The 9,183-nt window shown below is 39.1% G+C and overlaps 1 pseudogene; it reads left to right on the top strand.

Annotated features, from left to right (window-relative positions):
- Positions 1-2,384: 2,384 nt before the first annotated feature.
- On the top strand, positions 2,385-2,809 carry LOC105726310 (large ribosomal subunit protein eL31-like; annotated as a pseudogene).
- The last annotated feature ends 6,374 nt before the right edge of the window (positions 2,810-9,183 follow it).

Raw genomic sequence — 9,183 nt, 5'->3', positions numbered from 1 at the left:
TTTAATAATTTTTTTCAAAAAATCAACTCCTGAATTTGTTTATCTTATCTTTTGAATGGTTTTTTTTGTGTCTCAGTCTCCTTCAGTTCAGCTCTGATTTTGGTTATATCTTGTCTTCTGCTAACTTTGGGGTTGGTTTGCTCTTAGTTCTCCAGTTCTTTTAGTGATGTTAAGTTGTTAAATTGAGATCTTTTTTAACTCTCTGATGTGGGCATTTAGAGCTATAAATTTCCCTCTTATCACTGCCTTAGCTCTGTCCCAGAAATTCTGGTATGTTGTACCTTTGTTCTCACTAGTTTCAAAAAACTTGTTGATTTCTGCCTTAATTTCATCATTTACCCAAAAGTCATTCAGAAGCAGGTTATTACATTTCCACGTAATTGTATGGTTTTGAGTCTCAGTAGGTCGCCTGCCCCCTTAGTCCACTGGCTCTGCACCCAGCTCAGCACTAAGATTTGTGTAAGAATTGAAGTCCTTGTGGCCCAGCCTGTCCCACAAGTTCACTTAGGGTACAAGAGGACTCCAGCCCACATGGCAAGGCTTGCTGGAACTCAAGCTCTGACTGCTGGGCTGGGTGACTTCCCTTTGGCTAGGGCCAGTTCAAATGCTCCCTCTGTGGGCAGACATCAGCTAAATACAGCCTTGATCTACTTTCCACTATGAGAGGGCAGCTCAGAGTTCAATGCAAAGCTTCACAATTGCTGCACTCTCTCTCTTCCAAGAGACCAGATTCTCTGTAGGCAGCTGCTGCCAGGGGATGGGGGAGGGGTGGCATCAATGCTTCAAGTCTCTCTTTCCTGCTCACTTCACTTTCTCTTTCAGTGATATTAATTTATCATTTTTTTCTCTTTTTTCTTTTTTTCCTTTAACATTATCTCAACTACTAGAATCAGTGATATGAATTTAAAATGAGGTAATGTGTTGCTCACTGATTTTTGGTTCTTGTGAGAGTATTTTTGTATATAGTTAGCTGTTAAATTTTGGTGTTCCTGTTGGGGGGATGAATGGTGTAGGCTTCTATTCAGTCATCTTGCTCTGCCTTCCCCATATTAATAATTAATATCAATTCAAGAAACATCAATAGGTGCTGAAACCAGTGGGTAAACATTTGATGAGGAATAGGGTATTTGTCTTTCCTCAAAGTACCTCTTTATGAAATGCTTATTAATTACTAAAAAAGAGGTACTTTACAACTGAAAGACTCGCATAGCCCACTTGTGTTAGTCTTCTGTTGTGGCATGACAAATTACCACAAACCTAACAGCTTGAAACAACACCCATTTATGGTCTTATAGTTCTGTAAGTTAGAAGTCCAGGCAGTCTCCCCTGGGTTTTTTGCCTAGGGTCTTCCAAGGCTGCAATCAAGGTGTTGGCTAGGCTGGCTCTTCTCTGGAGGCTCTGGGAAAGAATCTATCTCCTGGAATTCAGTTCCTTGCTGTGATCAGACCAAGGTCTCTGTTTCCTTGCTGGCTGTCAGTTGATCGTTGTGTTCCATCCTGGAGGCCAATCACAGTTCTGTGCTGAAGCTCTGTCTCAACAAGGTAGATCTTCCCTGGAGGTGAATCTCTGCCACATCTCGAATATTTTTGACTTCTCTTCTGCCATCAGCTCTCAAAAATTCTCGCTTTTAAAGGACTGATTTATTTAGATTAGGCGTATCTGGGTAATTGCCCATTTGCCATATAACACCATCATGGGAGTAATACTATGAGCCAAGGTCATAAGGTCATCTTAAAATTCTGCCTACCACACAATCTTAACCAAGTGATTAATTTAACATTACTAGTAATAGGACAAATGGAAATTGTGTCCTACTTGATAGCATGCAGTTTGACGAATGCAGCTTAAAATCTGTGATATCCCTGCTAAAGATGCAAAATTTGAATCTAAACACTAGGAAGCATCAGACAAACCCACAATGAGATAAATTCCACAAAATTAGTGGTCTGTAGTGTTTAAAATAGTCAAAATTATGAAATCAGAAAAACTGGGAAATGGTTCCAGATCCAATAATATTAAAAAGACATGATAAATAGAATATTTAATTTTAAAATGGATCATTTGGCTAAAATGGATATTACTGGGGCAACTGAAAAAACTAATGATGTCTGAAGCAAAATGATAGTAATGTATTAGAATTAATTTCCCCATTTCAACGGTTTTAATGTAGTAAGAGGTGTAAGTCTTTGTAAGAATTACACACTAATGCATTTAAGAGTGATGGGGTATCATGTTGGTAAGATACTCTCAAATTACTAAGAAAAAAACATTCTTTGTAATTTCTGCATTTTTTCTTAATTTTTTTTTCTGAAATTATCGAAAAGAAAAAAAGAATCATAAGTTAGCTAATAAAGAAAATAAAAAGGCACCTTGGAACCGACAGAATGGTTCCCACAAAGAAGGGTGGTGAGAAGAAAAAGGGCCGTTCTGCCATCAATGAGGTGGTGACCCAAGAATACACCATCAACATTCACAAGTGCATCCATGGAGTGGGCTTCAAGAAGCGTGCCCCTCGGGCACTCAAAGAGATTCGGAAATTTGCTATGAAGGAGATGGGAACTCCAGATGTGTGCATTGATACCAGGCTCAACAAAGCTGTCTAGGCCAAAGGAATAAGGAATGTCCCATACCGAATCCGTGTGCGGTTGTCCAGAAAACGTAATGAGGATGAAGATTCATCAAATAAGCTCTATACTTTGGTTACCTATGTACCTGTTACCACTTTCAAAAATCTACAGATAGTCAATGTGGATGAGAACTAATTGCTGATCGTCGTCAAATACATCAAATAAACTTAAAAAATTGCAAAAAATAAAATAAGAAAATAAAAAAAGGCAAACTAGATACAAAGCACAACTGAAAAGAAATGATTTGGGGAAGAATAGCACATATTCTTTTTAAAATCCATTTTATTTTATGTTGAATATTAAAAAAAAAAATCACCAAATATAAGGGTCTGCCCTCTTTACCAAATCAGTTTGTAAAAATGAAAAAATTGTTAACTGAGAAGAAATGTCACTAAATCAAAGTGGTAATAAAACTGGTCTTGCTGGGCATGGTGGCTCATACCTGTAATCTCAGCACTTTGGGAGGCTGAGAAAGGAGAATCTCTTGTTCCCAGTAGTTCAAGAGCAGCCTGGCAACAAGGCAAAACTCTGTCTCTACAAAAAATACAAAAATGAGCTGGGCATGGTGGTGTGAGCCTGTAGTCCCAGCTACCTGGGAGACTGAGGTGGGAGGATCTCTTGAGCCTGGGAGGTAGAGGTTGCAGTGAGGCATAATCATGCACTCCAGCCAGGGCCACAGAGCAAGACCCTGTCTCAAAACAAAAACAAAACAAAACAAAAAAACTTGTCTGAGTAGTTCTCAGAAAATCAGTGTGTCAAGATGGCAAAGCAGAACTTCAGAAGGACAGAAAAACTGAGTATTTGTTTCTATAGTATATTAAGAAGGTGATAAACGTTTTTGAAAGTATACAGAAATGTTAAGAGTTTTGTCATGGCCCCAGAGTTACAGAAAGACAATGGCCTTCCTTTATGTAGCAATAGAGGGGTTTATAACAGTTTTTAAAAACATTTTGTAAGCAGCAAATATTTACTGATCATTCTTGTTTCTCCTGAAATTCAACACTTAATGAAGACACAAGGTCTACATTTTGGTTTCTGTAAAAACAAAAATTACCCAAGCTTAGGTTTTTTAATTGTCTTAGTAACATTATCAAACTCTAATCATCAACCGAGACACACGTGAGGTTCTACTTTTTTTTAATAAACTCTTAATGACTTCCGCAGGTTGGAAAGGCACTTCGTATTTGCATGTCCAGATATGATCTAATCAGTTGTTAAGTTTGTTGGCTGATTTCCCAGCACCATGACTTTGCAGATGCACCTTCCTCACCCTGTCTTTAGATTTGGGACTTTTGACTTTTGTCAGCACAAGATACATGGTTGTTACTCTTTCCCACCAAGGTCAGGGCTGTGGAGTTTTGAAGGAGAGCAGGTTTGTAAGAGTCGGAAATACCCACATGTCCCTTGCTCAGAAGAACCTCTTTTCCTGGTGTTAGTTATTGTAAAAAAAAGTCCCAGAAAAAGTTAATGTAAAAAAGTTCCACATCTCCCATGCATACTCTTCAGAAGAAACCACATGCCAAGTATTTTCTTAAAAGTACAGAATCAGAAGGTTAGTAAATTGATAAAGATAGAAACTACAACCCTTCCTAAAGTATTCATACTCCCACATTAATACTGGGAATATTACTGGGAATATACTGAACAAATATGCATTTATGACCCATATCATCTTGAGGTGGAGACTTAATATTTAAATGTACTACATTTAGGCCTTATATGTCAAAGGTCTTTTTAAGACATAAAGACATGCAAGTGTGTGGTTTATGTAAACTGGCCAGAACTAGTCCATGGTTGGTGGTCTTTCATGAGGAAAAAGTTACTGCAATTAGTCTCTCGACTAATTAAAGCTGTAGTTATGGCTGGCGGAACAAGGGCTGAGAATCAGTCAGCTTATTTTGAGGCCAGTGTTGTTTTGGCTTTTAGAGAAAAAGAAATTGTGTCAGTCAGAACATAGTTTCCTCCTGAAGTGTGGGGCGGGTGGTAACTTAACCCTTGCCTGGTGTGGGCTTAGGTCCTGCAATGATTTGGTATTTTACTGCTAGAGTGAAGCAGGAGGGGTCTCAAACAAACCTCTCTAACACCGAACTGGGAAGGCAGTGGTGTTTTATTTGGCCAGGAGCTGCGGCGGCATAGATGCCTAACAGCCAAGCTCTCCAGCAAAGAAGATCCTTGCCCTTTTAAAGGCTTGCAACTCTAGAAATTACATGTGAAAGGGTCTTGATCCATGAAGTAGGCATGGGGTACATGACTTAGGCGGGGGTCTGATTGTGTTTAAGTAAAAACAATGCCTTCTGGAAAGATCCTCCATACCATATCCGTGATCTAGAGATGGGATTGTGGTTAGCAGTAGGGGTCTTATCCTTAACCTGGCTGGAGGTGCCAACCAGTCCCTCATCTGGCTGACTTCTAACTTCTCCTTTTGAAATGCAATGTAGAAGGCTGAAGGGGAAATGGCCTTAGAAGCTGAAGAGGATTAAGGGTCTCCTTCCTCAGAGAGCCTGTTTTGTTAGTCTTACAAGGCTCTATTTTAATGTTAATACTGATTAGTTGTGCCTAAATTCCAAAATTTGGGAAGGTGTAGCAAGGTGCATCTGGACCTCTGCCATTTTTGCTCCTACCCCACCTTCCTGTCATGACCTAAACTAGTTTTTCAGGTTTTGGGGAGGGGACGGGGGAATTCCCTTTGGTCAAGAGGGTGGTCCATTCAGTTTGTTTGGGGCTTAGGATTTTATTAAGTTCATACTTCCTTTCCCCTTTTTTTGTTAAGTTATGCCAGAGGCAGCATCAATAGCCAGGCATTTATTTCGTCTCATATTGATGCTGGGGTGGTGAGCTACCTGTCTCAGTCCATTATGTCCCTCCGTGGGACCTCTGTGGCCAGGGGACTTAGAGTCTAAAGACTTATAGCCAATTAAATGTTTAGGCCAGATGGGAATGGAGGTGGGCAGGCACTCATCAACCTTTAAAACTCTTTTAAGTAGTAAGAGCCAAAACCCAAAAACCCAAAGGCAGGTTTGCAAAGCTTAGTTATTTACAAAGTCTATGCATTGAGCTACTGTAATCTTGGCTTGTGGCAATTGGCTATACGAAACACAAGGATTTTGTTCAGCTGTTTAGGCATCTGCGTGCCTGTCCTTGCTTTGCAGGATCTAAATTAATTTTATCCCTCAAAATCTGGCCCTTACAATTTTATATGCCCACCTCTTCTGCAATATTTCCCTGGGCCTGGAGGGCTTGAATAGTTTTAGATTTTGGAGGTAAAACAAAACTTAAAGAATTAGCAAAGTTTTAAATAAAAATGTCCTAAGCCCTGCCTAGTTCGGAGAAAATGCAGGAAAGGCAGATTAAGGGTAGCTAAACATTTAAATTATTTAGTGTCAAGGTATAGAATAACTCATATTATTTTAGACAGAGGCAAAATTATTAAATCAGTCTTAATGGTTTTGAATATCTGCCTGTCCCTGTGTCTCATGAAAGCACTTAATTTTATTGTCTCCTTGGTTTGGGTGCAAAGACGAGGCTTTAGTTAACTTGTTTGGTGTCAGATACTGGCAGGAGTCAGTGCCTTCTCTGGATGAGATATGTGCACCCAGCAGTCAATGCCCTGTGACTCAGCAGAACAAGGATTACTTAATAACACCTGATAAGGATTGTGTTTGACAGCACCTGGAGGTGGTGATGCTGGAGTCCGAGAGCTGAGGAGCTGCAAAAGATTTTTTTTTGTTTTTGTTTTTTATAGCAGTGATACGGCAAGCCGCAGTGCTGTCTTGCAAAAAAAAAAAAAAAAAAAAAAAAAAAAAAATTATAGCCGTGTATGATTACTTTTTATAGCTTTCATAAACCCCAGTAATAAGTCAGAGACTTAATTTCGGATTCAATTTTGAAGACACTTGTCAAAGATATAAAACACTTATCAAAACAGAACCACAGGTCATTGTAGTAGTTATTCATTTAACCAAAGTGATAATCAAAAGACCTTTAAGGGCAATACAGAAGGTTACATGGATGTAAGAACCTTAACTCTTTTAGACCTCAGTTCTTCTAAGCAATTAAAAACCCAACAAAGACAACATAGGAATTATTTTGATAAAACATAAAATGTTGTTTCTTAAGCCAGTTACCAGAAAAGCAATGGAAAACCTGCAGTGTGAGTGCTTTTCCTTATGGGAGGCCATTTAGATAACCCAGAAGTTAAACCTGATGAACAAAAAATACTGGAATTTAATCAGACACAGGAAGAGTGTAGTGTGTTCAAGGTTATGTGTATGTCAGGGGAGTACATAATTCTTAATAACTGTATGAGAAGTGCCCTGAGTACACTGAAAAATTAAGACACATTAAGAAATGCCAAGACAACAAAAATTAGAACTGGAGGAGAAAGTTGATGAAAAAGCTGAAGGAGAGAGTTATCATCTCAGGCCTTCTCAAGGGGAGAAGAAGCTGAGAGCAGTGAGACACAGCAAAAGTAGAACTTCTGAGATATAATTCTGAGACATTTTCAAAAGAAATAGAAAAATTCTAGAAATATAAAATCTAAATATAAAATATATTTTATATTTTAGGAAATTCTTTTCTAAAATATAAATATATTTTATAGAAATATAAAATTAAAAGAAAAATTATTGGCCAGTACAGTGGCTCATACCTGTAATCCCAACACTTTGGGAGGCCAACAGGGTAGGATTGCTTGAGCCCAAGAGTTTGAGACTAGCCTGGGCAACATAGTGAGATCTCGTCTCTACAAAAAACAAAAAAAATTAGTCAGGCATGGTGGTGCACACCTGTAGTCCCAGCTGCTCAGGAGGCTGTAGCGGGAGGATCGCTTGAGCCCAGAAGGTTATAGTGGCATGAATTATGATCATGTCACTGAATTACAGCCTGGGCAACAGAGCAAGACCCTGGCTCAAAAAAAAAAGAGAGAAACAAAAATTCTTGTAATTCATTAAGAACAAATTAACACCCTAAGAAAACCTTGTTTTAAAATAGGGGACCAATCTTAGAACTAGTATAAAAATTCCCTTTTAATTATAGCTAATTTAATCACATACAAAATTCCTTGTCCTTTCATGAACCTTATTACAACTTATATAGACCATTATCTGACATACAAGTCTTCCATCATCTCTCTGTATTTGGCAGTATATGTAGCAGCTATGAGGCTTGGCTCTAAAGTAAGTATTTATCAAATAAAGGACTGAATACACAAACTACATGTCATTGGGATAGAATAAAGTCAGTTGAAGTTGAACGACTGGAGCATATTTTGCTGGAGTATAGTTTGAAAGCATTGCCTTTGCAGATAAGATTTGTAAATGCTGCCACCCCAGGCTCCTTCCTATGATTTAGGAAACACTCCGGTTAGTAATGTTCGCAGCATCTTTTGGGGGAGTAAGTTGATTCAGAGGTGAGATACAGGATATCCATTTTTATTACTTTCCATTGAAGAAGGTGGAATTTCTATCTTCCCCATCTGACTCTGTACACCTACCCCGACTGTAGCTCCTGTGCTCAGTCTACAGTAGAGAGGGGCTTCAGAGAGGATAGGATGGATGATCCCAGACCCCCAGATAAAAAAGGATGTGAGCTCAACTGTTGCAGTTGGGGAAGCTGAAATGTGGTAAGAGATTTCAGGGAATGGGGAAGGCTTAGAATGCTTCCATGAGGAATGCCCTAAGGAGTTAACGAAGAATGAAAAGAAAGAAAGTTTAGCATTGAAGTCACCACTGAGGTTATACATCATAAAATTAGAGTTAAGTCACTGTGCAGACTTTTGTAATTTTCTGCCAAGCCCCTGGCTGCCCAGAGAGAAAGAAAGAAGGTTGATTTTTATCTAGAGCTGGGAATTGCCTAAGTACAAAGAATTCCAGGAGGCCTACTGACATTAACTCATCTTTAAATAGAAAATTCTTAAGGGTCGTTTAGCAGGAAATGCTTCAAAGCAGGGGAAAGGCTACCCATATAGACAGGTAGGAGATGATTATAGGCAATGAACCTGAGAGTACCCTGCCATCTCCCCTATGGCTGAAGTCTCGCCATTTCTCTGGTTTACACTTGCATGGGGCTTAAGATCTTCTTGGCCCCAGCTGACTGATATCTCTGTATTATTTGCTATTGTTTGTTTAATTCCACTATTGTCTTACCCTTTCCAACTTGAGGCTGTCATTACAAATATTAATTATCTGATTTGGTGCCCAAGCTGAGGGACAGTCTATTTGGGGCTCTGCTGCCACCTAGTGGTCTTTGGTTGCTTCTCATGTCCACAGTATTCAGGCTAGGAAGGGGACAAGTGAAATCAAGAAGCAGCTGGAAGACTTGGAGAGAAGCATTCAAGGGGTCTGGAGTTCATCATGAGGGCAAAGAAAAAAATAATTATTAGGTACCAGGAAGGCAGAAAAATAATAGTCTATGATCTAAAAGAATTTCAGAGTTCGAGATCTTGATGATGGAGGGGTGTTAGGGAGGATAATACCAAAGAAGTGGCTATGGTTGCCTGTAGCTGAAAAAGACCAAAGAAGAAGGACATTAAAGCTGAAGGTCAAGGAGTTCAGGGCCA

This window comes from Aotus nancymaae, unplaced genomic scaffold, assembly GCF_030222135.1.
Source record: "Aotus nancymaae isolate 86718 unplaced genomic scaffold, 86718_ANA_hifiasm-v0.15.2.pri h1tg000002l, whole genome shotgun sequence".
Lineage (NCBI taxonomy): Eukaryota > Metazoa > Chordata > Mammalia > Primates > Aotidae > Aotus > Aotus nancymaae.
The sequence above is the reverse complement of the archived record's forward strand: the minus strand, read 5'-3'. Positions and strand labels throughout refer to the sequence as shown.